The 27,857-nt window shown below is 43.0% G+C and overlaps 1 protein-coding gene and 2 long non-coding RNA genes across 6 annotated transcripts in view; 2 read left to right on the top strand and 1 right to left on the bottom strand.

Moving 5' to 3' along the window:
* Window positions 1–16,528, bottom strand: part of FAM193A (family with sequence similarity 193 member A) — a 138,287-nt gene extending 121,759 nt beyond the window's left edge. The window contains exon 1 of the mRNA XM_032492794.1: window positions 16,468–16,528. The gene's annotated coding sequence lies outside the window, so the exon portion shown is untranslated. The remainder of the gene's footprint in view (window positions 1–16,467) is intronic.
* On the top strand, window positions 1,696–26,051 carry LOC116667590. The gene is made up of 3 exons (XR_004324486.1): window positions 1,696–2,874; window positions 10,799–10,809; window positions 26,040–26,051. It is a non-coding gene; the product is annotated as an uncharacterized LOC116667590 (long non-coding RNA).
* Window positions 17,071–22,537, top strand: LOC106729523. Of its 4 annotated transcripts, none has more exons than XR_004324480.1 (4): window positions 17,071–17,994; window positions 18,134–18,165; window positions 18,268–19,864; window positions 22,244–22,537. It is a non-coding gene; the product is annotated as an uncharacterized LOC106729523 (long non-coding RNA). The 4 variants fall into 4 exon arrangements; XR_004324482.1 differs by having other exon boundaries at window positions 17,072–17,994; window positions 18,268–19,168; XR_004324479.1 differs by having other exon boundaries at window positions 17,072–17,994; window positions 18,268–19,168; window positions 19,676–22,537.
* Window positions 26,052–27,857: the final 1,806 nt, after the last annotated feature.

Below are 27,857 nucleotides of genomic sequence, written 5' to 3'. Positions count from 1 at the left end.
AGCTCTCAAGCGTATTCCAGGATGTTAAAAACGCCATACTTCTCACTAGTAAAACTGACAAACTGCATTAGCCTCATATCTGTACAATTATGTTTAAATATGACTGAATAAACTACCTTTGGACTGCTTTTGTATTACTGCTAAGTAAAGTCTAGTTTTTAGAAGGTTATCAACAGAATTTCCATTACAATTTCTCAGCCCCACACATGGGTTTCTGATCTGCTGGCTCTTCACAAGAGTCTGGATGAGTAAGCCCATGAGTGTTTCAATAAAAAACTAGGACAGTATTGAAACAAATTGTGTTTAACTTCCGGAATGAGCTAAAGACTTACTGCTATCCAGTCATGGGTTTCCACGCCGCAGGAAAGGGAAGAGAACAATCTTAACAAGGTCCTCCCATGCTCCAGAATCAGAATTATCTACGTCTGCAATCAACTCTGTACATAAGAAAACGTATTCAGGGAACTATCTCCTAAGATGTAAGTTCTAATTCTCCAAATAGCCACCCTCCTTTTCAGAGCAGTGCCATTCCTGTCTGTGCTGCTTATCCTGCAGCCGCTATACCTGGAAGCATCACCCACACCTCACTGCAGGAAACACTGGCCTCGAGAACCTCCCTGTATCTTTTGAACATCTGGACTAAAGTGGCGGGCCTCTATCGAAACTCACATGGTGGAAAATTTCTACACTTCAACTATGATACGGAAATTCTTAGAGAACTTTAAAAAAAAATTCCTAATACTACATACACCTCGTTTGAATCACTTAACAAACACTGGGCTATGAACAAGGTGCAATACCTCAAAATTTTTCTGTATTCAACAAACTTTCAGTCCAGTAAAAGACAATAAAGGTGCAGGTACTTACAACTGTGTTAAGTGTCACAGAGGTACAGAAACTGCGGGTGCTGAGAGAGGAGCCGGGCAGAGAGGGGAGAAGGAGGTGCCGGGACAGGACAGTAGGAGTCTTAGGAGGCATGACTGCAAGGAAGGGGTGGAGAACGGAGAAGTGGGAGGAAGCTTTCCTGAGGAGCAGAGGTGGGGAGCCAAGACCCAGATGCGAGGCGCCCAGGGGGAGGGGGCTGGTCCCCAGCACGTGGCACTCAGGGAAGACCTGAGCACCCACATCACAGGCCGTGCGTCCAGGCAGGACACAGGCCATGCATGGAGGGCACTATACATCTCTCACCAGTAACACAGGAGGCACTCAGACTCAGCTGATGAATGTAATTTACATGCAATTAAAAAAGACCAAACACACATACAATAACATAAAAACAAAATCATATAGTTTTGCCAACTTGTCTTCTTTTTTAATAACAATACTGAAAACCCTTTCATATCACAAAAACCTATGAGAAAAAAATTTAAGCAGACCAGTGTGACTGAATGTACTTTACTATTTTTAAAAATCTTGGTATCTTTGTGTTCAAACCAGATTTCTGGAGCATTGTAAATTCAATTATTTAGAAATATGGTTTTACTGCCAGTCTTCAATGAAAATGGTCCTTCTCTTTCACAGACATACAGATCTAAACAGAAGAAACACACTACTGGCTGTACTTACTAAATCATGCTAATCGATTTTCCATCCCGTCAATCAATTATGCAAGGCTTTCGCTGAAATTCAGCTAGTCAATTTTCACCCTTCTCATCCGAGTTCTTCATTCTTACACAGAATCAGAAGGTATGGCCTTCTTGTATTTTTAACAAATAAGTTGAAAACCAGTGTTACAACAGGAAGTTTTGGGGATTTTTTTTTTTTGGTGTTTTTTCCAACAGGAAGTTTTTAAACAGGCTAAAACCTTCATTCCTAAGTTTAAGTGTGCAGTAAGATGACTATTCTTAGCAAAACAAAAACATATAATGGAGACAACCTGAAACATCCATTTTCAAAATGCCCTCTACAGCAAGAGTTTCTTTCAAAAAACAACTTTCTACTCATCGCTAAAATATCACCTTTACCTTGAGAGGGCAGAGTGTTTATTTTCTCAAAAATACTGAATTGGCTAGGTAGCCTTCTACTGACAGCCACTTATTACAGAAAAGGTCAGCAAATTTAGACCACTTGTTCTTATGTAAAAGAAAAACAATTCACTTCAGAATAGGCAATGCTTTCAACTTTGCCACAAAATAACCAGCAAACCTCTGTGTCCTGCCAAATATTTTCACAGTTACTCCCCATCTCATTACAGACGCTGTAAAGATTTACTACTTTGTAAAGGTCTCAGGCTGATCCCTTATGTGCTTCTGGCTTCAATTTGTTGCTTTAAGAACATCCCTATGCATCATGTGGTGAATAAATTTCACATGTGTTGTTCTTTCTGCACCCCAAGAATTTTTTTAAAACTACAGTGGCTGCTCCATCACTTGTTACACCATGTCTTCCCACAAAACCAATCATTTCAGAACATATATACTCTAGGCTCAGCAGCTCACAGGCAAAAAAAGACTCAATCTGAATCTACTACCAAAAAGCACACACTGAAACCTGTTCAGAAACACCATGTTTCCATCATCCCAGGGCAATCCCTCCACACATCATGCTATTCTAATTATTCACTTTTTTCAAATCTTCTACCATATTTTCTATGAATATTCCAAAAGCATCTGCTAATAAAGCAATGCACTTATTTTGCTGATATGCTGTTTCCCTTGAATTCCGGCCTCTTGGCCTGCTCCCTCACCCCTAGCTGGCAGAGCTGGGTGTCCCCAGTGGTATGTGGACGTTGTCTTTCAGTGTTAAGAAGCACTGCAGATGCTGTGGCCTGGCTTGGCCAGCTCCACACTGAGTACTGTACTTCTGTCCTGGAAGTCACTCTTGGAAGCCCAGCCTAGAGACCCTGCTCCACCAGCCCTTTGCAAAGCTTTGTATGTTCCTGCTTCGCTAGATTAAATGTCTGTCTGTGCAAATTAGTTGAAGTTGCTTCTGCCCTGGACCTTATAGAACTGTAAGTGGTTTTTTTTTTTGTTTTTTTTTTTTTTTATCGTCGTTTTTAACTGTATCTGCTCTTCTTTCTGAATTGCTTTTTTTAAAATTTAAGTATAGTTGATTTACAATGTGTTAGTTTCTGGTGTACAGCATAGTGATTCATAATATATACACATATATTCTTTTCCATTATGGTTTATTACAGGATATTGAATATAGCTCCCTGTGCTATACAGCAGGACCTTGTTGATCTGTTTTATTATATAGTAGTTTGTATCTGCTAATCCCAAACTCCTAATTTATACCTCCCTGCCCCTCTTTTCCCTTTGGTAACCACAAGTTTGCTTTCTATGTCAGAGTCTGTTTCTGTTTTGTAAATAATTCATTTGTCTCATTTTTAAGATTCCACATATGAGTGATAGCATATGGTATTTGTCCTTCTCTTTCTGACTGACTTCACTCACCATGATCATCTCTAGGTCCATCCATGTGGCTGCAAATGGCATTATTTCATTCTTTTTATGGCTGAGTCGTATTTCATTGTATATACATACCACAACTTCTTAATCTATTCATCTGCTGATGGGCCCTTTGTTTGCTTCCATGTCTTGGCTATTGTAAATGGTGCTGCTATGAACACTGGGATGCATGTATTTTTTCAAATTGTAGTCTTTTCTGGATATATGCCCAGGAGTGGGACTGCTGGATCATATGGCAACTCTATTTTTAGTTTTTTAAAGGTGACTCCATACTGTTTTCCATAGTGGTTGAACCAATTTACATTCCCACCAACAGTGTAGGAGGGTTCCCTTTTCTCCACACCCTCTCCAGCATTGTTACAGAAATGTAAATTTCCTCAGAAGGAGTTCATCTTTAAGCTTAATGAAATTTTATAAAGCACTAGACTGAGTAATGCATGACTTATACACACGGCTACAAAATGCACAGGTGTTATTTCTCTTCTGGATGCTTAGTTTATAAACATTTTGCTGGCTGTGAAGGCTACATACTTTCCTTCTCTAACATCTCAAGACAAGATAACCACTTTGGACATGGTTAGTCATTAATAAAAGTGGATATAACTCCACACTTCAAACAATCTTTGAGCCAATTCTTGGTTCTGCTTACATCATTTCCTTAGCCTCACTGCATCCTTAACAAAGAACTCATGCAGGAAGTAGGACGGGTGGCTCTTCCACCACTTTCCTTGTTGTTTCATTCGCTTTCATTATTAGCATTATCTTCAATCCAGGGTTTCTCTTAAGACTATTTTGTGAGGATCAGATTAATTAAAATTAGACAGCAGAATTCATGAATGTACTTAGTGAGCACTCACTGTCATAAGCTTCAACACTCTGTAAGTGAACAAATGTCCTCTCTTGCCTCAAGATATCTCAGGAGTCATGCAAGACTAATGACTCTGAAACACAGATCAAGTGAGGGTGTCAGGCTCGATCCACATACTAAACATCTGTAAATTGTAATGTCTTATTTGAAAATATAAGGACTGACACGTTCTTCCTGCATCACAAGAGAGCACCTTAGCTATCCTACTGTGCCCCTGCAGCACACCACATGGTTGTTAGAGGCCCCTGCAGCAGAGAATGGGAAGTCTCTGAAAGTGTGTGACCAAAGCAGTGACAATCAGAGGCCCACCAAGTTGGAAAAGCCCTTCAAGAGCAGCTAGCACAGTCTTCCTGCCTGACAGGTGCCCACTGCACGGCCACACGCAGCTGCCTGAGAGCTTTAGACAAAAGCTTATTTTGATAAACTTTCTAGCAAACAAACCAGTAACACCCAAACACTACTCTGTCTAAGCATGGACAAGGTGAGTCCACTCGCCAGACGTGAGGGGAAAACAGGCCTCAACCATCATTCTAGCAAGTACAACCACGGTGTTAGAGACTTACTGATCAACCATTTGAGTTTCTAACTATGACCAGAAATCTCCACCAACACATGGTAAAAAACGTAAAGCGTAAGTCTGAGCTTGAGAGGAAGAACTGGACACGGACTCACCTGCATCGAGGTAAGTGTTGTTATGTGTAGGAATAAGGAAGCTCAGCAAAGCCAGGAGAAGGACAGTGCCATAAAGGAAGGCAAAAGAGGGTCCCAGAAAAGCATTTATAATCAAGGTCACGTGCAACAAGCTCGAAGGATATCAGGACTGAAAAACAACTACTGGACTTGGTAAGAGTCCGATCATTTCAGGACCTCTGGGAAGGCTGATTAAAGTGGTAAATGAAAGAGCTGCTTAAGGGAGCAAAACAGGAACTGAGGATGAAGGAAGTAGAAGCAAGCAGTATCCACCAGCATTATTAACCAGTATTTCAAGTTATTTTGCTGGCAATGGGGAGGACAAAGTCAGATAGAAACTTGCCTTAAATGGTTAAGCAAAGTCTAGAAATGGACTGACAGCGAAGGGAAAACAGGAAACTCAAAATCTGAATGTTAAGGAAAGTAACCCAATAGAGGAGGAAGAGAAAGAACGGAGAGGTTCAGAAGAGCCTTTGAAGACCTTGAGGTCACTTAATCAGAGACAAATTTTGCAGTGAGTTTCCACAGATTAACAAGCTCACTAAAATCTACCAGTTATGAACCTCTGGAGTATAGGATTAACTTTGGAAAAGGGGACAAATGTTTTCTTCCAAATTAGAAGACAAAGACAACAGCCTTCAGGAAAAAGGGGAGGAGGGCAGAACTGCAGAAGCTCACGTCAACTGGCCTGGACCTCAGAGCAACGTTTTTGGAGCAGGTACTGTGTGCCGAGGAAACCAGAGCATGGCTTAGAGAAAACACCCCAGGGATCCAGTCTAAGGGCCAGGGCCAAGCGGAGGGCAGGCACCAAGGGAGCCCAGAAGGGAGACAACAGCCCAGCCTAGACTGGTGAAGGCAACGCCTCCCATCAGGACAGCACCTGACCTCCTCTTGGAGAGAAACCTCAGGTTAACTGGACAAAGAAGGGAGAGAAACACTGTGCAGGACAAGACCCAACAAAGGCACAGAGGCGAGGAGGACGCGGCCCAGTTGCACTGTGCAGGCCACACCACATGAGCACGACAATGTGGCTGCTACAGCGCCAGACAAGGGGGCGACAGCAGCGGGACAACAGAACAGAAGGAAGTCAGCTAAGAGCAAGAAGGATGAGAAGCCGGCCACTGGGCCAGAGTCTGGCACACAAGGTGCGGTGGGAAGGACAAGCGAAGGTGTCATCAAGGAAGGGTGAAGGCTCCCAGCTGCCGAGGCGGGCGGGCAGACCTACAAGAAGGAAGCAGAGGTGGAGAAAGCAGCGGCAGGGGGCGCTCACAAGGCTGGCTCCGAGAGAGGAGGCTTGGGCTGGGCTGAGAACAGGGAAGAGCAGGACAGGAGGATCTCCACATCTCAGGTAGAAATGCCACCAGGAGCTGAGAGGAGCAGGAGGGGACACTGACTAGGACAATCAGTAATTTTTCAAACTCAATTCTTTGGGTCTCAGTTTCCTCAGCAAGTAAATCCTGTCGCAGCAGTAAATACACGTTCTGCTGTTGTCCGGTCCAGTTCTGAAGTTCTGTGGGTCTGCGATTTGCCAATCCCAGCATTCCAACTGGGACACCAGTGTGGACATCTGCAAATGTGCAAACACACCAAGAACAGGGCACTCACGGTGTGCAGAGAGGCATGTAACTAGAATAACTGTTGACAGAGCCAACTTTCCTACTATTTAAAAAAAAAAAACAGAGATACAACTGACCCACTATCCTTTTAGAGGAAGAGAGAATATTGATAGTAGCTACAATTTAAGCAACTTAGTGCATGATGTTACCTTCTATGCTTTTCAACAGAAAACAGCAACAATATTACAAGCACGGTCAAGAATTCACCTACGGAACTCCTTTCTCCAAGGCAACCAAACAGCTTCGGCAAGAGGCTGGTGACTCCCTTCTCTAAGCTGTCCTGGCCGTCAGCTAGAGATGCACTCGCAGCAGCAGTCACCCCGCCAGCAGCCTCTAAGGGGCTGAGCGTTCAGCAGGGACCTGCAGAGAGCAGCTGGGCTACCTCATCACAGTGGACTAACCACCAGCATTTCCAGAGGAAATAACTAGGTTGCAGCAAACCATTAAATAGTAAACAACTTCCCTGAATTTTAGCATGAACACAATATTACTACCATGCTGTACACATAAATATTAATTAGCTTTTGAGGGTTTTCTTGAGGAAAATGAAAATTAACATTCCCATTTCACAGGTGATGCAGCTAAAATTAACTAAAATTGAAATTCTGGGCCACTAAATGCAATCCTAGATTCAATCCAGAAACAGAAATTGGATAATTGTGGAAAAATCAGTGAAACCGCAAAAAAGCCTGTGGTTAAATAATACCATACCGATTTAAATTTCTTAGTTTTGACAAATATACCAAGGTTAAGTAATACATCAACATTATGGAAAGGTGGTTGAAGAAAATATGGGAACTCTATACTAACTTGGTAACTTTCTGTAAGTCTAAAATTATTCCAAAATAAAAAGTTTATAAAGAAAAAACAAAACAAAAAAACCCAGGGCCATAATAAGTTAAATTTCCCAACTTCTCATTGAGTTTTAAGATGTAACTAATGTCCTCAAAGTACTCAACAGAAAAATGTTCTTTGCGTTCTATGCATGAAAAAAGCCAATTTCCATAGAAAATGTGGTAATTCAATGCCACAAACGTTACTGGAATTACTTTAATGTAATCTAGAAACTAACATTCACTTATACAGTTAAAAAAAAAGTTTGGAAGCCCATGAGATACAAATTATTTGATTTCAGCTCATTCTGGTTATACTATCTCAAAAATAAAGTCACCTCGTGTCTTCACGCTAGAGTATTCTAGCAAATGAGTTCAGAAAGCCCGTAGGGTTAAAAAAAAGTCCAACAGAGAGAGCTACACACTGCCCAGAAGCATCCCACACAAGCACCAAATAGAACTCAATCAGTAATCAAGTCAGGAGAACAGGCCTCAAGTTAATAAGCACACTTCACACGTGCATTATAAATAAAGGTGAAAATATGAATATGTGATTAATGAAAATTAATCTAGCAGCTGTGTATAAGAAACCCAGTTCAAAGTAAAGGTAGGTTAAAAGTAACAGAATAGAAGAAGATTTACCATGAAAATACCAAGTAAAAGAAAGCTGGAATGGCCATGTGAGCATCAGACAAAGCAGACTTCACAGCCAAGAAAACCGCCAGGGATAAGAGGAACGTAACTTAGCTGACAAAATATGGTCAATTCACCAGAAAGACATGACAATCATAAATGTATCTGAGCCAAACAAAAGAGCTTCAAAATACATGAAACAGAAACTAAACAAACTGTGGGGGTAACTCAATAAATCCACAATTTTAGTAACAGACTTCAACCCTCCTCTCTCAGCAACTGATGAAACTAGTAAACAATCAGCAAAAGTTTAGAATTAAACAAAATAATCTGACATTCAAGAGAACACTCCACTCAATAATAACAAAATATACATGTCTCAGTGCATAAATAATAGATGCTAAGATAGACGACAAAACCTTAAAATTTTTCGAAGAATTAAGAATCATAAAAGGATGTTCTCTGACCATACTGGGATCAGACTAGGACACAGTAACGTGAAAACAGCAAATTAAACAGCATCTTAATAATCTGTGAAGCAAAGAGGAAGATTTAAGGGAAATTAGAAAATATTTTAAACTGAATGAAACTGAAAGTACAACATACCAAAATTTGTGGGATGACGCTGAAGTATGTGATGTTTATAGCACTAAATATGTATATTAGGGAAGAAAAATGGCCTCAAATCAATAACCTAAGGTTCTACTCTAACAAATTGGAAAAATTAAAAATCAAAATAAACCCAAAGCAAGCAATACAGCAAAGGGTGTTTAAAAAAAAAAAATCAAAACAATAGGGAAAAAAATCAATGAAACTAAAAGCTGGTTCTTTAAAAAGATTAAAAACTTAAGGAACCCCTATTAAGACTGGCAGAAAAGAGAGCAGACAAATTGCCAATATCAGGAGTGAAAGAGGGGACACAGACCCTCACAGATATTAAAAGGATAATAAAGACAGACTACAGACAACTTTACACACATAAATCAACAACTAAAATGAAATGGACCAATTCCTTGAAAAGCACAAACTACTAAAATAGAAGGCAACAATTGTTAACTTGCTTTATGAGGCCAGCACTATACTGATACCAAAATCAGGCAAGGACAATACAAGAAAACCACTGACATATATCCCATAAAAATAGATGCAACAACGCTCAACAAAATATCAGTACAATGAATCCAGCAATTATTTCAAGAAGAGTAATATACCATGATCTAGCAGGGTTTATTCCAGGAATGCAAAGCTGGTCCAATATTCAAAAATCAATAATATGATCTACCACATTAACAATCTAAAGAAGAAAAAAACACATGGTCATATCAATTGATTCAAAAAACACTTCGCAACTTTAACATCCACTGATAAAACTCTCAGCAAACTAATAAAGGAAGAAAAACTTCCTCAACATGATAATGGGCAACTCAAAAAATCCACAGTAGACATCATTCTTTATAGTGAAAGACTAAACGCTTTCCCCCTAAAATCAGAAACAAAGAAATTGTACTAAAAGCCCTATCAAGTGCAATAAAGAAAGAAAAAGAAATAAAAGGCATACAGAATGAAAAACAAACCAAAAAATTCACTGTTCACAGACAACATGATTACCTACACAGAAAATCCCAATAAATCCACAAAAAATTCCCAGAATATATGATTTTAGTAAAATCAACAGACATTAGTTGAATACACAAAAATTAATCATATTTCTATATATCAGCAATGAATAAATAGAAACTGAAATTCTTAAAAACACCATTTTTTACAAAATTTGAAAAAATAAAATACTTTATAAATCTAACAAAACATGGTACAGGATCTGTATGCTGAAAACATACAAAACATAGATGAAAGAAATCAGAGATGTACTATATATCAATTCTATCTCAATTTAAAAAAGAAAGGAATCAAAGATGACCAAATAAATAGAAACATATACCATGTTCACAGTTTGGAAGATTCAACACAGTAAGTATGTCAATTTCCCCCCAAACTGATCTACAGATTCCAATCAAATCCCAATAGAATTACCTGTAAGACACAGACAAGCTGATTCTAAAATGTCTGCAAAAGCAAAACAACTATAAAAGCAAAATGAAATAGCAAAAACATTTCTTTTTTGGTTGGAGGAATCACCTTGCCAATTTTAAGACTTATAGTAATCAAGACAGTGTGGTATGGGCAACGGGAGAGACCCATAGATCAACAGACCAGAACAGAACACAGTCCAGAAATAACCTACGCAAATAAGGTCAACTGATTTTTGACAGAAGTGAAAAGTCAATTCAGTGGAGAAAGGATATCCTTTCAATAAATGGGTTTGAAGCAACCTGACATCCATGGGCGGGGGGAGGGGAATCCCTACCAGAATCTGATACCTTATACAAAATTAACGAAAATGAAAATCACAGATCTAAATGTAAAATTATGACATTTTTAGGAAAAAAAATAAGAAAAATATCCTTATAACCTGCGATTTTATAAAACAAAGAGTTCTTAGACATGACACGAAAAGGTATGATCCATAGAAGAAAAAAATTGGAAGCTGAACTACATCAAAATATTTTTTTCTTTTTGCAAAAAACAGTTAATAGAGTAAGACAAGCTACAGACTATAAGAAAATGTTTGTTAATCATATATCCTGATATAGGACTCATATCGAGAATTACAAAGAACTATCAAATCTCAAAGAAAATAAACAATTCAATCAAAAATAAGCAAATTCTTGGGGGGATGGCATAGCTCAGTGGCAGAGCACGTGCTTAGTGTGCACGAGATCCTGGGTTCAAATCCCAGTACTTTCATTAAAATTAAATAAACAAATAAATAAATAGAATAAAACCTAATTACTTCCCCCCAAAATTTAAAAAAAAGACTCTTTAATAAACACTTTACCCAAGAGGATACAAGAATGACAAATAAAGAAATGAAAAGTATTCAGTGTCAGTAGTCACTGGGGAAATGCAAATTAAAACCACAATGCCACTACACACCCATTTATCAAAATGGTTAAAATAAAATCTACTGACAATGTCAAGTGCTACCACGGATGTAGAGCAAGTGAACTCTCACACACTGCTGATGGGAAGTCAAAATGGTACAGCCACTCTGGAAAACAGGTTTGCAGTTTCTTATAATGCTATCGCATGACTCTGCTCCCACTCCTTGGTATTTATCCTAAGGAAATGAAAATTTACCTTCACACAAAAACTTGTACACAAATGCTTATAGCAGCTTTATTTATATCATCAAAACCTGAAAAAACCCCAATGTCCACTAAAGAGAGAATGGATGAACTGTGGTACACCCATTCAATGGAACACTACTTGGCAGTAAAAAGGAACAAACTACTAATGTGTGAAGCAACTTGGATGAATCTCAAAATGATTATGCTGAGTGAAAGGAATCAGGCTCAAAAAGCTACATACTGTATGATTCCATTTATATGACTGCTGCAAAAGACAAAATCATAGTAACAAAGCACTGGCTGTCCAGAGTTTAGGGGTGGGGTAGTGTTCTTGTATAGGAAGAGCATGAGGGAGCTTTTGTGGGTAATGAAATTGCTCTGAATCCTGTGACAGTGAATACATGAATCTACACATGCGTTAAAAATCAAAATAATGGTACATTAAAAAATACAAACTTTACTACATGTTGATTTTTAAATTAGCATGTTAAGAAAACCTCTGAGAAAAACTCTCTGGCAGTATCTACTAAAGTCAAGCCACAGGTATACTTAGCAATTCCACTTCAGGTATACACTCATTGAAAATGAGCACTCTTATCCACCAAAAATCCCATACAGGAATGTGCACACCAGCTTGATTCATATCAGCCATAAAATGAAATAACGCAAATGTCCGTCAATAGTAGAATGGGTAAGTGGTGGAATATTCGCACAATGGAAAACTGCCTGCCGTGAAAAAGAAGGATGAATTGCTACATCAACAACACCGAAGCATCTTAGATATAACATTGAGCCAAACAGCACTAGCAGAGAGCACTTTTATGTGAAGTTCAAAACCAGGCAAAACGCATGAGAACAGCAGTGGGGTGAGGACGCGGGGAGATGCTTTGCCTGTGTTCTGCACGCTGAAAGACTGGTTACGTGGGGTACACATGAAGGACTGCATCACAGACACGCTCACGTACCTGCACGACACCGATAATCTCAGCGAAATCACAGAAGGCTCTAGATCTTTACTCAGCCTACTCCCTCAGTCACTGAGGTAAATGTGAACTAGAGAGAGTTATGATTCCTGAACCTCATTTCACCATGGCAGTGATTTCTACAACACAGGGAAGGCTGCTTAGTGCACCCTGCGTACCCCAAGATCCAAATCACACCATTGACCACAGGGTATCCTGTATGATGGATTAAAGGCTGTATGATGGCCTTTAAACACCACTGACGTCACCTCCTCCTTGCCACCTCAGCAATGAAACAGGATTTATGTTATTACAAATGCCCCCTACACCGTCCATTTCTCTGACTTTAAAACTGTAAAATCACTGTTTGAAAATGCACTTTGATCCCTCTCCCAAATAGCTTCCTTTTATAAACCTCTAACAGCATTACAAAAATAGCCCTAAATTTCCATTTGATCCCTCCATGAGTGTAAATTTTATGTAATTTGATATCCCTACAGCTAATGACACAGGACAATTTCCACTATACAGCAGTTTTGGTGAATAACATATACATGACTTAATTTTGCGCACTTATTCAAATACAGAATTCTGATGGTATAAGTATTTTTATTTTGTGTAAATACCTAAATGCTTAACTGTTAAAGGATGGGAAAAGCCAAAATTTGAAAAAGAAGAGTCGCTGGTAATATCAGGTTGTAAAAGTACCATTCACCTTCTTGCTCCATATGTAGTGTTCATTGTAGAAAAGTCTTAAAGCTTGAGGCATGCGCAAAAAAGGGAAAAAGAAAGTCATCAGAATTTCTAACACAAATTATTTTGACATATACCCTGTCAGACTTTCCTATGCAAGTAGATACACATGCAGATGCTTTACAAAAATGGGTCCTCATTGCAAACACTTTTCTATTTTATAAGCTTCTTTCTTCACTTAATACACCATGAATTATGAAAATTACATTTTAAAATAGAAATGCAAAATAGCAAGATGCATTCTCGACGGCCTTCACCTATCAACTTTTCATTTTGGGGCTAACCCTTCACGGTCACGTCAGAGCAGACATCACACACGGCTGCTAGAGCAGGCTGCGTCCAACACGCACATGGTCACTGCTCCCTGCTCCCCGCCAGTGGAAACGGTGTCACTGACACTGTCCTGCAGCAGAGTCCCTAACAAAGAAAGACGGCCAGACTCCCGAAACCACTGACCACATACATGCACAGCACTGTGTGCCACTAGGCACAGTGTAAGCTCTTCCAGGCTCTACCTCCTGCATTCTTACCACGGCCCTAGGCGCTGGGTGCCACGCCACCCAGAAAACTAAGGCTGTGCGAGGTTGTACCTGAGGGCACAGAGCCTATCAAGCTTACACCCCCCAAGCTCTGAACACCAGAACTCTGCTGTGGGCCAAAGCCGCTACAAGCTACACTGTGCTTTCCTACATATCCTACGGTCCTCATTTGTTTGTAGAACCACCTCTGTGCAGAAACGCCTTCTTTGCCTCAGCAGTCGCCTTGCTGAAGATGCTCCCAGGTCTGATGCTCAGGCTGTGCCCAGCACACTGGGCAGTGGGGGTAAGACCGCTCCTGAGAATCAAGACAGTCCTTCCACTCTTCTTTCTTAGACACCTTCTCCCTGGTGACTCTACATGAAATGGAGGGAAGGTGCCCCAAGAATCGTAAGTCTCTCTGGGAAACGCAGGGCCAGTCCCTGTTACTTGTTGACAAACACTGTTCTGTACCAGGTAAAGCATCCCAAAGAACTCACCATCTGTGGGGAAACAATTCAGAGATTTTAGAATTACATTAAGAATTTTTGTGATTGCTATTTACCATAGCCAAGACATGGAAGCAACCTAAATGTCCACTGACAGATGACTGGATAAAGGAGATGTGGATATCTAGATACAATGGAATACTACTCAGCCATAAAAAAGAATAAAATAATGCCATTTGCAGGAACATAGATGGACCTAGAGATTATCATACTTACTTCAATGAGTGAAGCAAGTCAGACAAAGAAAGACAAATATTATATGACATCACTTATATGTGGAATCTAAAAAAAAAAAAGACACAAATGAACTTATTTAGAAAACAGAAACATACTCACAGACATAGAAAACAAACTTATGGTTACCAAAGGGGAAAGGAAGGTGGTGAGGGACAAATTAGGAGTTTGGGATTAGCAGATACAAACTGCTGTATACAAATACAGATAAACAACAAAGTCTTATTGTATAGCACAGAGAAGGATATTCAACAGCATGTGATAACTTACAATGAAAAAGAATATATATGTATAACTGAATCACAATGCTGTACCCCAGAATCTAACATAACATTGTTAATCAACTATACTTCAGTTTTAAAAAAATGTTAAAGAACTTTTGTGATTGCTGTTACCCTGTTACCGTATCTTTAGTGCACTATTATTAAAATACTTGTGAAGAAAATTTAAAACTAAAGACATAGCTTTAAACTTTAAAATATAATTTTAAAAAAAGTATGGTTTTAAAGGTGTAGGTCACAACTCAATAGTACATAATAAAATAACTGTACACTACAACCAGCATTTTGCTAATGAAAATGAAGGGAATAGAAAAGAACAAAAAGCACTGCAGCATCATTTTGTAAAACGCCATGTGTGTGTGCAGGGTGAGCAGGCACTGCAAATCTTAATGTGTCTCATTTATTATAGTGGGGCCTGGTCAAAAACCTAGATTTATAAGTTTAACAGAATAAGACAGTCCTATCAAAAATAGTACAGGCACACGGTTATCTGAGTTTGCAAAGTGCGATTAGAATAATAACTAACAGGTTATTTTAGCTAAATATTGCAAACTAACAGAATTATTAAAGTCTAAAATTATGGAATGAAAGGCTAGTGTAAGAATTTTTACTGTACTACCAACATGTCTTTATTTAATCAATAGAAATGGAGATATTTCACATCCAGCTGTAGCAAGTATTATCAACATTTTTGTAAAGGATTTGCTTAGGCAGACCTCCTCCCCTCCCCTCCTGGGCAGCAGTAAGCATTGCCTTTAATTGACACTCCAACGATGCAAATACCTAAGTCTCATGCTGGATCCCAAGAACTACACCTGTTTCACTCTCCGGGGCACTGGAAAATGGCAACCTCTGGAAACTCTGAAGTCCAAGGCTGTGACCCAGGATCCAAAACAAATCTGACAATATAATCTAAAGAAAGCTCCAACAACTGCACTTATCACCCAGAGAACACTCCAAATACCTTAAGCTACAAGTAAAACACATACACATTACTGTACATTCGTAAAATAGTATACGCATTGGAGAGCCAAGCCATATGCAATGATTTATCATCTACTCTCACTTAATACCATTCCAACATAACATTTAGAATCTTGCATAAAACAATTTCTCTCAAAATGGCACACAAATAAATACTTCTGAGGAGACTTTTGTTGTTACTGTTGCAAATATCTTTGAAACAACTTAATTTAACACTTTTAACAACACAACTTTTGAAAAAATCCGTTATCTTTCAGGAGACAACTGAATGAGTGGAAGCGACTGCCAACTGCATACCCACGTACGACGGACTTGTCTTGTAAAGTGCTGTGACCAAGAGCAGAATAAAAGTGGCAGCAATCCACAACTGGCGGAGGCAGCGTGTGCTAGCTGCCTTCATAAGCAAAACGGGAAAAAATTACTACTCAAACTCCGTTAGTTCAAACCCTGCACATATGCCTGCTTTACCAGACCACCAGTCACCCCTAAGAACTTTTAACAAGCAGGGAATGAGGGGCCAGGGCCGCCACCGCGGGAAGACTGTCAGGTACCTTTCAAACGACCATACTGGAGAGGGCCGAGAAAACTTCCAGGAGGCACTTTTCAACCATCATTCGCAAGGGCGCGGAGAAGGTGGGCGCCGCGAGGGAACCCCGCTCGCCACCTGACTCACGCTCATCCTGGAATCGCACTGGAGGGAGCTCAAGGACGAGTTCCGTGCCGGGCGACAGGGCACCACCCCCGGGTCCGTGACAGCGCCGCGCAGGTGGGCCGGCGGCGCCGCGCTCCCCGGGAGATGCGGCACCTGGCGCGCGGCAGCCCGGCCCCGGCTCCGTGCGCGGGGCGGCGGCGCCTCCCACCCCCGGCCCGCCGGCCCCGCGGGGGGCTGTCAGGGCGCGAGCGGACCGCGGCCCCCGCCCTGCGCCCGTTACCGCGCCCTCCGCCCGCCCCTGCCCCCGCCCCCGCCCGCCGCCCGCCGCCCGCCGCTTACCTCGAAGTAGCCTCCGGGGGCGGCGCCGCCCGCGCCCGCGCCCGCGCCGAGGGGCCCGTTGGCCGCCGCCGCGCCGCCCGGGGCCGCCAGGCCCGCGGCCTGGGAGCCGCGCAGCGCTGCCGCCGGGCCGGCCTTGCCGCCGCCCGCGCCGCCGTTGCCCCCGCCCGAGCCGCCGCCGCCGCCCCGCTTGTTCTTCCGGCGCTTGGCCCCGCGCTTGGCGTCGGCCGGGCTCATGGCGGGCGGGCGGCGGGCGGGTAAGGCGCGGAGCGGGCGCGGGGCCGCGGGCGGCGGCGGAGGGCGGGGAAGGCGGGGAGGCTGAGGCGGCGGCGGGGCGCTCCGGCCGGCCGCGGGCGGGGGCGCTGCGCGGGGTCGCCTCCGGGCGGGGAGGGCCGGGCGGGCAGGAGCTGCGGGGCGGCCGCTGGGTGGGAGCAACGGCGAGTCCACCGGGCCCGGCGCCGCCGCTGACCAGAGTTAGAGTCCAATATGGCGGACACAAGGGGAAAGGGATCCCAGTTTACGTCGGGGGAGGGGGAAGGAGCGGCAGGGAGGGGGAGGGGTGTGGGCGCCCTCCCCCCCCGCCTTACTCCGCCCTCCCTTGCGCCGCTCCCCCTCTGCCGCGCCAGCCCCTCCCGCCGTTAACGTACGCCGGCGCGCAGGGCACGCCGGGACCTGGAGTCTGCACGCCGGCGCCGCCGCTGGAGGCGCCAAGCGTGGGGACCACGATTCCCTTCAGGCCGCGCGCGTCCGTACGCCAGAACGCCGCGAGGGGCTCGAGTTGGGGAGAAGGATGCGGGGATGATGTCACCCCGCGCTCGCTCCGCACTTCCCCTCCCGCTGCGCGCGGCCTTCTGGGAGTTGTAGTCGGGCGGAGGGGTCCGGCCCGCGCAGAGCCGCGTCGCTCACAGTGCGCGAACTACAAGGCTGGCGGCGAGGAGTTCCGCCTCTTTGACAGGCTCCCAGACGCCCACGCGCCTTGCGCCCCTACCGCCGGGTCCGCAGCTCGGCCCGGCCCCCAGGATGAGCCAGGCGGCCGCCGCGGCTCTGGCCCGCTAGAAGAGGCCCGGTGACCTTGGCCCGGCTCCGGGTTCGAATCCGCCTCCTCCGCTAGCTGGCTCTTTGACCTTGGGCCTGGCCCCTCGCCCGGGTCCAGGTGACTCCGTGGGACGAGGATGACCCGCCTCGTAGGCTGGGCGGGTTCCGGAGGGCTCTGGGCCCGGCCGTCGCCGGGTCGGGGTCCGCCCTGGGCGATGGGGCGGCTGCAGGCCGGCACACCTGGCCTGTAGCTTGGAACGCCTGCCCTAGAGGCGCCCTTCCAAACTCGCTCTCTCCCTGCGGCCCCCTGCAGCCGTCGCCTGGGCTCCTGGTGCCTTGCGACCCTGCAAGGTCCCGGGGGCGTCCAGCCATTTCTCACAACCTCTCATTCACCCACCGCGAACCCCGTCAGACCCTCCCAGGCCTTCCAGCGGGGCTGCTGCGCCCGGACCTTCCTCCTTGCTGGGCGCTTTGCCCATCATCAGCAAGCCCCAGGTACAGTTCTGCCCTTAGATCTGGACCACAGGGGTGCCTTGCCTGGGCCCTGCACTCCAGAGGGCCTCACCCATCACATACATTGAGGCATAAAAGATGTGTTTTCCCGTCTTTGGTTTCATGACTGACTACCGGGCAGAGATGCAGAGGAGATCGGCACTAGGATGTATGGTATGAGCGCCTCTATTTGCACTCTTTCCTGGGCCCCACAACCGTTAGCTCTGGGTCTGCCAGGTCTCACTGCCTCACCGTCACTCTTGCCCCCCGCTGCAGCCGCCGCCTTCTAATCCTCTGACCCGTTCTTCATGCCGCAAACGGATGAGCGAATATGATCAGATCAACCCTCTGCTTAAAGGCTTTCAGACTCCACGTTGTGTGGGCGGAATAAAGACCTGTCACCCCTCCTGGAGGACTTTGAATGACCCTGCTGCTGAAGGTGGAGTTTGAGAGGGTGGGTTGGGATGCCTGTCCTGGCACCCCCCTGGGTGGGCAGTGTTTTGGGCTGCCTCCCTCCCCACACAGGCTGAGTCAGACACTCCCTGCTCCCCGCAGCCCCTGTGCTTTCTCTTGTCAGAGCACATTGTGCTGGACTGGGATTCTTGGTATTCACCAGTATCCCCAGAAACATGAAGTCAGGGGATAAAACATGGGAGTGTCTACCTCCTGCACCTCTGAACCCCAGCTCCTGCCAGGCAAGGGCTGGGCGCATACCAGTATTTGCTGGATGGATGAATGACGTAATCATGACCACTTGTCAACCAATTATGCACCAGCCCTCTGCCTGCTGCTAAATCATCTCATTTAATCCACACAACCATTCTCAAGATAGGCACCAACAGCCAACAGGTGAGAAACTGTACGTTTGTACTTGGTGAGGGCTTTGCCCAGACTCACCCAGATAGTCAGAGGCAGAGCCCAGATTTCAACTCAAGTGTGGCTGCAGTGAGACTTTTGGGTTCCAGCAGAGCACATCGTGAATCGATCGGGAGTTCCTCGGGTGGCTGGAGACAGGGGAACCCTCTCTGAAGAGGTGAGCCAGAGCCAGTCACTGTCAGAGCAAAGAACTTTCAGAAATTCAAGACCCTGGAGCAGGGGAAAGCTCAGCAAATCCCAGGAACCAACAGCAGCCGTCACAACTGGAGCAAATGGAAGTGGCAGAAGCCACATCCTCCATGTATGTTGGGTTCTATTCTAAATGCAGCTGGGAGCCCTGGAGGGTTTTGAGTAGGGACTTTCATGGCAGGTTGTACATTTTTGAGAAAACCCTGGCTGTTATGTTGAGAGTGGATATCAGGGGAGCAAGATTAGAGGCCGGGACACTTACGACAGCCTCACAGGGTGTGGAGAGGGTGCTCCTAGCAGACAGAAGTTAGGAAGAAAAGGCATAAAGCAGTGGTTCCCAACTTTTGCTTTTCATCATCTCCTAAGGAAAAATTAGTAAGAAATTAAGGAGAGAATACTAAGGAATAAGATTTTGTCTGGCAGGGTTGAACTTTGGAGGGCCACAAACCATTGTAGTATCTACAGGTCTGTTTCTCCCCTTAAGAGTCAATTTTCACCCCCTTGAGGAATGTGTTAGTGTTCTCCAGAGAAACAGCTCCAATAGGAGATATCTATCTATCTATCTATAGATTTATATAGATAGATAGGTAGATAAAGATATATACCTATTTATTTGAAGGACCTGGCTCACACAGTGACGGAAGCTGACACGTCCCAAGACCTGCAGTCAGCAAGCTGGAAACCTCAGAGAGCCCGTGGTGTAGTGCAAGTCCGTGGGCCTGAGACCCCGGAGGGCTGATGGTGTTGTTCTAGGCCAAAGTCAGCAGGCTTGAGACCCAAGAAGAGCTGTTTCAGTTTGAGTCCAAAGGTAGGAAAAAAATAACTGATTCAGCTTGGAGGCACTCAGGCAGCAGTTGTCGTCTTTTTGTTCTATTCAGGCCTTCAACTGCTTGGATGGGGAGGGCAGCCTGCTTCACTCAGTCCACCGATTCCAGGGCTAATCTCACCCGGAAACACCCTCAGCAGACACATCCAGAGTCATGTTTGACCGAATGTCTGGCCGCCCTATGGCCCAGCCAAGTTGACCTAAAATAACCGTCACAAGGGAGATTCAGGACTTAGGGCCAGAAAGGTCTTTGTATCCTCATAACAGTGACGGCAGCTCAGTCTCGCGGGAGCACAGCCGTCATAGGGAGGGGAGGAGTCAGGCATGGAGATGCCACTCCAAGCACCTCGTGGTCCTGGAGGGCTCTCAGAACCACCTTCATGGGAAGGGTGGCATATGCTGGGTGTTTCTGTAAAAGTGAAGATTTATCACTTTCATGTGCAGTAAATATTAATCAAGATATGAATACGTACTGGTAACAAGGCAATTGTATAAGAAAAATCAGGTAAGTTCATGATCTCACAATTCATAACCAGTGAGCATTACATAATAATGAACCTAGATAGCCTTTTCTAATTTCTGACTTTGTTAAGTCTGCAGAAATGACAGTTGGACACCCCTTCTCAAGCCATTTCCATGCCCCAAGCAGCCCCAAGCAAAACTCCAGCAGCGGGCTTCCCCAACCCACGCCACCCTAGCAGAGCACAGAGAATTCTCTGCAGAAACTACAGTGTGAGAATGGATATGGCCATATTCATGTTTGGGATCCCAAAGAGTCAGGCAGCTGTTCATGTGCACCCAAAATTGAAGCCCTCAGGTCAGAAGCTCTGCTCTGTGGAGCTTCTGATCAGCCTCTAAGCATGTCACTTGTAGACATGAAGGAAAAGTCAAGGATCACCAGTCATTTAAGAAATGGCTCAAGCGCAGATATAAAAACGTGTGTGTGAAGGGGAGCAGGCAAAGAAGCTGTCAATGGAAGGAATCAAAATATTTCTCAAAAACTGCTAATAGCCTCAGGGACGTTCAAGAAAGGAGTCTTGAAATTAAAAATACAGCCAAAATTGTAAAAGAAATTCAATAGAAGGGTTGCAAGATAAAGTTAAGGAAATTATTCAGTAAGTAGAACAAAAAGACACAGAAAATCAGAGAGAAATGAGACTTAAAATCTCAATCCATGAGGTCCAACTACTTTCCAATACGAACTCTAGGGGAAAAAATGGAGGGAAGTAACTTTTGAAAGAAATACAATTTATCAGAAGTAAGGACTTGAATGTCCAGATTGAAAGAGTCCACCAATGATGGTGACTGACTGGAGGGAACCAGAGGTAAACAGCCTAAAACATTCAGAGAGAAAAAAGGAAATCACATTTAAAAAAAAAAAAAAAGGCAGGAACACGAATCTCACTGAGCAATAACGCTCATGACGTTCAGTGCCAAGTAGTGGAGGAGCCCTTTACAATTCTGAAAGAAAATCACATACAAGGTAGAATTGTATAGTCAGCCAAACTGTCGATCATGTATGGAGACAAAAAAACCCAATTTTGGACATTCAAATTATCTTTTTCAGGTAAACAGACTAACACAGTAACAGAAAACCCCTAAAATACCAGTAGATGTATTTCTCACAGAGGCTGTTAAGTCCCCTTCATCTTATAACTGAGGTAGGACTCACCAGGGTCAGGAACTCCGGTGCTCAGTGCGAAGCCCTTAATGGTGTCCTAAGGGTGGGGAGTGAACCCGCGGTGGACAGAACCCTACCCGCCAGCAACGCAGCCTTCACGTAGTTTAGACCAGATTAAGGTGAGGAGCACCGGCTCCACTTGCGGGGCAGAGGAAGATATCGTCTGTAGCCTCTGCAATCTTTTATACACAAGTCAGCTTTCAGTTAAAATTTTGTAGGCAGGTCAAGACACAGGGCCATTTTACAGAAAATAAAAAAGCAGAAGGCTACAAAAGCCCATAGGTGAGTCACATATTGGAGTTAGTAGACAAAGATATATTGTAACAGTAGTTAATATGTTTAAGAAAGGAGAAAAAGATGTAAAAAACAGATGAAAGAATGGAGAATTTCACCCAAGAATTGAAATCTATAAGAAGATTAACTAGAACTGAAAAATAAAGTAACTGAAATTAAGACTTCAATAAATTAATAGGTGAGACATAGTACATGAAAGGATTAATAATTAGAAGAAAATTCAATATAAAACAACTAGCACAGAGAGAAAAAAACTGATAAAACAGCGAAGAGAACAGAAAACAGATGACACAGCTTAAAGTTTAAATGCACGCAACTGGTGTCCCAAAGGCAAGGGGAGAGAAGGCCCCCGAAGCAGATTCTCCAGAACTGATATTTACCCACAGTTCCAGGTCTCTCCATGAAACGGCAAACAGACCACACCAAAGGGTAAGCACATCACTGCCCCGCTGCTGAAAACACAGACAAAGACAAAAAGTCAAAGAAGATTTTCCTGTCTCCAGAGGTACGTGACAGCCGACTGCAACAGCAATGAAGCTAGGGAGCGATCGAATGACAGAGTAATTAAGGAAAAAACTGCCAACTTCTAATTTTAAAAAATCTTAATGTTTTATTTAACACAACATATTCGAAACATCATGACTAAAACATGTAATCAATACACAATTATTAACACTTTTTTTATACTAAGTTTTCAGAATCCTGTGTCCTATTTACACTTCCAGGCTCTCCACGTTTGGAGTCACTGTGTTCTGAGTACTCAACAGACACGCGACTTACGACAACCATATTAGACAGCAACCTGTATTTTTTTTACTTAGAAACAAAAATATCATGCAAGAATGAAGGTAAAATAATGGCATTTTCAGATAAACAAAAATAGAATTTATTGCCAGCAGGAACTCACTAAAAGAAATACTAAAGAAGGTTCTTTGTTTTTTGTTTTGTTTTGTTTTGGGGGGCAGGTAATTTATTTATTTTAAATGGAGGTACTAAGGATTGAACCCAGGACCTCGAGCATGCTAGGCATGCACTCTACCACTGAGCTGTACCCAACCTCCCAAAGGAAGTTTTCTGGGCAATAGGAAAATTGCTCCAGATGGAAATGAAGAAAGGAATAAAGACCAAATGTATATAAATGAAATATATATAAGATTTTATATCTAGATATAGATATGATTATTTTATGCCAGCTTTTTTAATTTTTAAAAATTGTGGCAAATATATATATATAATGCAGAATTCACCATTTTAATCTTTTTCAAGTGTACAATTCAGTTGGCATTAGCTACATTCACAGTGCTGTCCAGCCATCACCACTATCCATTTCCAGAATGTTTCACCATCCCAGATACTCGGTGCCCATCAAACAATACGTCCTTTTCCCTTCTACTCCCAGGCCCCGTTAACCTCTAGTCTACTTTGTTTCTATGAGTTTGCCTATTGTAGGTATGTTAAGTGGAATCATACAATATTTGTACTTTGATGTCTAGCTTATTTCACTTCGTGTGTTATCAAGGTTCACCCATGTGGTAAGTATGTGCCAGAATGTCTTTCCTTCTTCAGGCTGAGTAATAACCCACTGTGTGCATATGCCACGCCATGTCTTATCTGTTCGTCTGCTGGAAGGCGTTTGGGTTGTTTCTCCCTTCGGCTGTTGTGAACAACGTTGCTATGAACCGTGGTGTACGAGTTACCTGTCTGAGGCCCTGCTTTCAGTTATTTGGGGTATCTATCTGGAGTGAAATTGCTAGATCATATGGTAATTCTATATAGAACCTTTTGAGGACCCACTAAACTGTCTTCTAGAGCACTTGGGCATTTTATATTTCTACCGGCAATGCACAAGTGTTCCAGTTTCTTTCTGTGCGTCCTCACCAACACGCGCGTCCTGTTGTTGGTAACGGCCCTTTCTAAGGGGTGTGAAGTGGTGTCTCCCTGTGGTTTTGACACACGTTTCACTCGTGGCTAATCTGCTGTGTCCCCTGCGCGTGCTTATCGGTCACTTGTATATCTTCTTTGGAAAAACATCTACTTCAGTCCTTTGCCAATTTTTACCTTTTGCAAATATTTTCTCCCATTCCGTAGGTTTTGGGAATTTTTAAGTTGGGCTGTCTGACTTTTGTTCTTGTTGAGTTATAGGAGCACTTTATATTCTGGTTATTAGTTCCTTATCAGATAGAAGACTTGCAAATATTTTCTCCCATTCTGTAGGTGGGTTGTCTTTTCATTCTCCTGATAGTGTCCTTTGATGCACAAAAAGTTGTAATTTTAATGAAGTCAAATTTATTTTTCCTTTTGTTGCCCATATTTTTGTTGTCATATTGAAGAAGCCACTGCCAAATCCAAAGTCATGAATAATCATGTCTGTGTTTTCTTATAAGAATTTTATAGTTGTAGCTCTTAAATTTAGAACTTTGATCCATTTTTCATTAATTCTTATAAATGGTTGAATTCTTTGGCATATGAATATCCAATTATCCAAGCACCAGTTGTTGGAGAGACCTTTCTTTCTCCACTGAATGGTTTTGAAACCTTGTGAAAATCATTTGGCCACAGAAGTGACGGTTTATTTCTGGGCTCTCAATCTTATTCCATTGGTTTGTATGTCTGTCCCCGTGCCAGCACCACACTTTTGATCCCTGTTCCCTTATGAGAAGTTTTCTAACTGGGAAGTGAGTCGTTTTCAAGGTTGTTTTGGCTGTCCTGGGTCCCTGGGAATCCCACACGAATTTTAAGATGGGTTTTTCCATTTCTATAGAAATTGCCATTGGGGCTGGAGTCTGGGAGGGACTGCGCTGCCATCTTACCAGTGCTAAGTCTCCCAAACCATGAGTATGGGACGCCTGCTTATTTAGGTTTACGTCTTTTGTGGTGACGGTTCTTTCACCAGTGTCTCAGTGTACACATTTTGTGCCTACTTGGTTAAATTTATTCCTAATTTATTCTTTCTGATGCTATTGAAAATGGAATTTTCTTAATTTCCCTTTCAGATTGTTGATGGTGTACAGAAATACAACCGATTTGTGAATCTGTACCCTGTAACTGTGAGTGTGCTGTGGATTACCCAGGGGTCACCTGCAGATGCTTCTCCTTGTTTCTAACTTGGGTATCTTGCCTTTCTTTCTCGCCTGATTGCTCTGGCTACGCTTCCAGAACTATGCTGAATGTAAGTGATGAAGGTGAGCGTCTCGTTCCTGACCTTGGGGGACAGCTGTGTCCCTCTGCACTGAGCATGTTAACTACAGGCTTTTCATACGTGGCTTCTGTGATGCTGAGGCACTCTTCTTCTATTCCTGGCCTGCTGAATGCTTTTTTTTTTTTTCCATGAAAGGATGCTGGATTTTGTCAAAAGCTTTTTTTGCATCAGTTGAGATGATCATGTGTTTATTTCTACTAATGTGGTGTACTGATTTTCATAGGTTGAGCCACTCTTGCAGTCCTGAAAAAACACCAGTCACTGTGTAACCCTTTCGACATGCTGCCAAATCCAGGGCGCGAGCACTTCGTCGAAGATTTTTGCATCTGTATTCACGAGATATTTACTCTGCCGTTTCCTTTTCCTGTAGTGTCTTTGTGTGGCTTCAGTATCAGGACATTACTGACTTCACAAAATGAGTTAGAAGTGTTTCCTCTTCCTCTTGAATTTTTTGGAAGAATTTGAAAAAGATTCTTTTTTTTTTTTTTTTTTTAACACATTTGCTAGACTCTCTCCATGAAGCCATCTGGTTCCGGGCTTCTCTCCGCTGGGGTTCTGCACAGTTTCAACCTCATTTTTATAGGTCTACTCATACTTTCTATCTGTCCTGGAGTCGGTTTTGGTTAGTATTTCTAGGAACTTGTCCATCTCATCTGTTGTCTAATTTGCTGACATGCAGGTGTTCACAGTAGTCTTTTATAATTCTCATTTTTGAGAAGTTCGGTGATGTCCTCTTTGATTGTTTTTCGTAGTTTGAGTCTTCCCTCTTGCTTAGTCAGCCTAGCTGAAGGTCTGTCAATTTTGTTGACCTCCTCAAAGAAACAACTTCCGGTGTCCTTGGTTTTCTCTATTGTTTTCTAGCCTCAACTTCATCTCTCTGCTTTGTTCTTTATCGCTTCCCTTCTGCTAGCTTTGAGTTTACTTTGCTCTTTTTAGTTCCTTAAGGCAAACAATTAGGGTGTTGATTTGATCTTCTGACGTAGACGTCTGCAACTGTAAATATCCCTGTGAGCACTGCTCACTGCCTTCCCTAAGTTTTGGACGTTGTGTTTTCATTTTTGTTCTTCTCAAGGTAATTTCTAATTTCCTTTGAACCGCTGGGTTGTTTAAAAGTATGTTGTTTAATATCTACATGTTTGTGAGTTTTCCTGAATGTTCACTCTCTATAATCCATTAATTTCACACTTAGGTGTATGTCCAACAGGTATGTGAGCAAAACTGTACCAAGAGACAAACACAAAACACAATGTTCAGTTTGGCTATTAATAGCCAAAAAAGCTTAAATGACTGAAAGAATGGATAAAATGAAGCATCGTCATCTAAGGATATACTATACCGGAAAGAAAAAGAACAAACTACACAACGAAAACTACACAACGAGAACGCATCCCACTAATCTAATATTGAGCAATAGAAGCCACGCCTCTCCAAAAAATACACATTGTGATTCCATCTACTTAAAGTTCAAATAACAGACCAAGTAAATTATGTGATTAAGATTGTGTGCTTTGGTGATTAAACTTTAATTATAAAGGAGTGATTTCCATAAAAGTCAGAATAGCGATTACTGTGGAGGAAAAGGCAAGGGTCCTGACTGGGAGGGAGGACAAGGAGGGGCTTCTAAGGTGTTGGCAATGTCGTTTCTTACTGCAGTCAGATGTTTTGTGGGCATTCGCTTTACGATAATTCACTGAACTGTACTTTTAAAGTAATTTAGTGAGGTGTGCTTTTTTGTGTGCTGTACTTCACAGTATAAAGCTAAACAGAGCGGCTTTGAGTCGGTGACAACCTTAAGCACCTCATAAACGCAAGGGCAAGCAAATGCTTTCTGGAGGAGGAAACCCTGTTCAATCCGGGTCTCAAAGAACTTTCAGGTAGGGTACCAAGTTACATGGGTTCAAAGTAAGGGAGGAAAAAATCCACAGAACACACAAGGAAGTCATCACTGGTGACAGCCAGCAGGGATAAAAGGCCTCAGAACTAGACCCACAAAGACTCAACACTGCAATTAACATATATAGAATATGAAATTGACAAATCTGGCAAAACTGATTAAAAACAAAAGGGAGAGTATAAATTAGTGTTAATGATTAAAAGATGCCACCAGGGATAATTAGCTTACAAGAGAATATTTTGAACTTTATGCCAAAAACTTGTAAAGAGATGAAATATACAAATTCCCAGAAACTTGTAACTTAACAAACTGACTTAAATGTAAACAATTCCCAAACATTTAAAAAAATCTAATCAGCATTTCAGAATCTTTTGTTCCTGAAACTAGCTCAGAGGTTTTATTGCTGAGCACTACCACACGCTCAGGGAACCAGCTAATTAGAATCCACGGCAGAGAGAGAACGCGCCTTAGGCTTGCTGCAGGGAGCCAAGCGTAACCTGACAGAGTTAATGTAAGAAAACGACAGGTCAGTGGAGCTGTGAACATGGATGTTTAAAAACCCTAAACTGAGCATCGACACGGTGTTCTGTCTTCCTATACAAGGTGGACTTATCCTAGAAACGCAAAGCTGGATGTGCACTGAAAAGTGTCAGGCGCTGTAATACACTGCAGTAACTGATCTAAAGGGGAAAGTCGTATTTTTCAGTAGAAGCAGAACTGGTAAGGTCAGACATCCACTGTGACAAAATGAAACAAATGAAAGACAAACCCCTACCGCAGGGCTCCTTACCTGTTGGTTACCTAGCAGGCACCTACAGCAAAGGCGTCTCGGCGAAAATGCTCAAACACAAAGATGCCCCACAACGCCGTGGATGCGTGGTAGTGTACTGGAGACAACAGAAAGTTC

Source organism: Camelus ferus, chromosome 2, assembly GCF_009834535.1.
Source record: "Camelus ferus isolate YT-003-E chromosome 2, BCGSAC_Cfer_1.0, whole genome shotgun sequence".
Lineage (NCBI taxonomy): Eukaryota > Metazoa > Chordata > Mammalia > Artiodactyla > Camelidae > Camelus > Camelus ferus.
The sequence above is the reverse complement of the archived record's forward strand: the minus strand, read 5'-3'. Positions and strand labels throughout refer to the sequence as shown.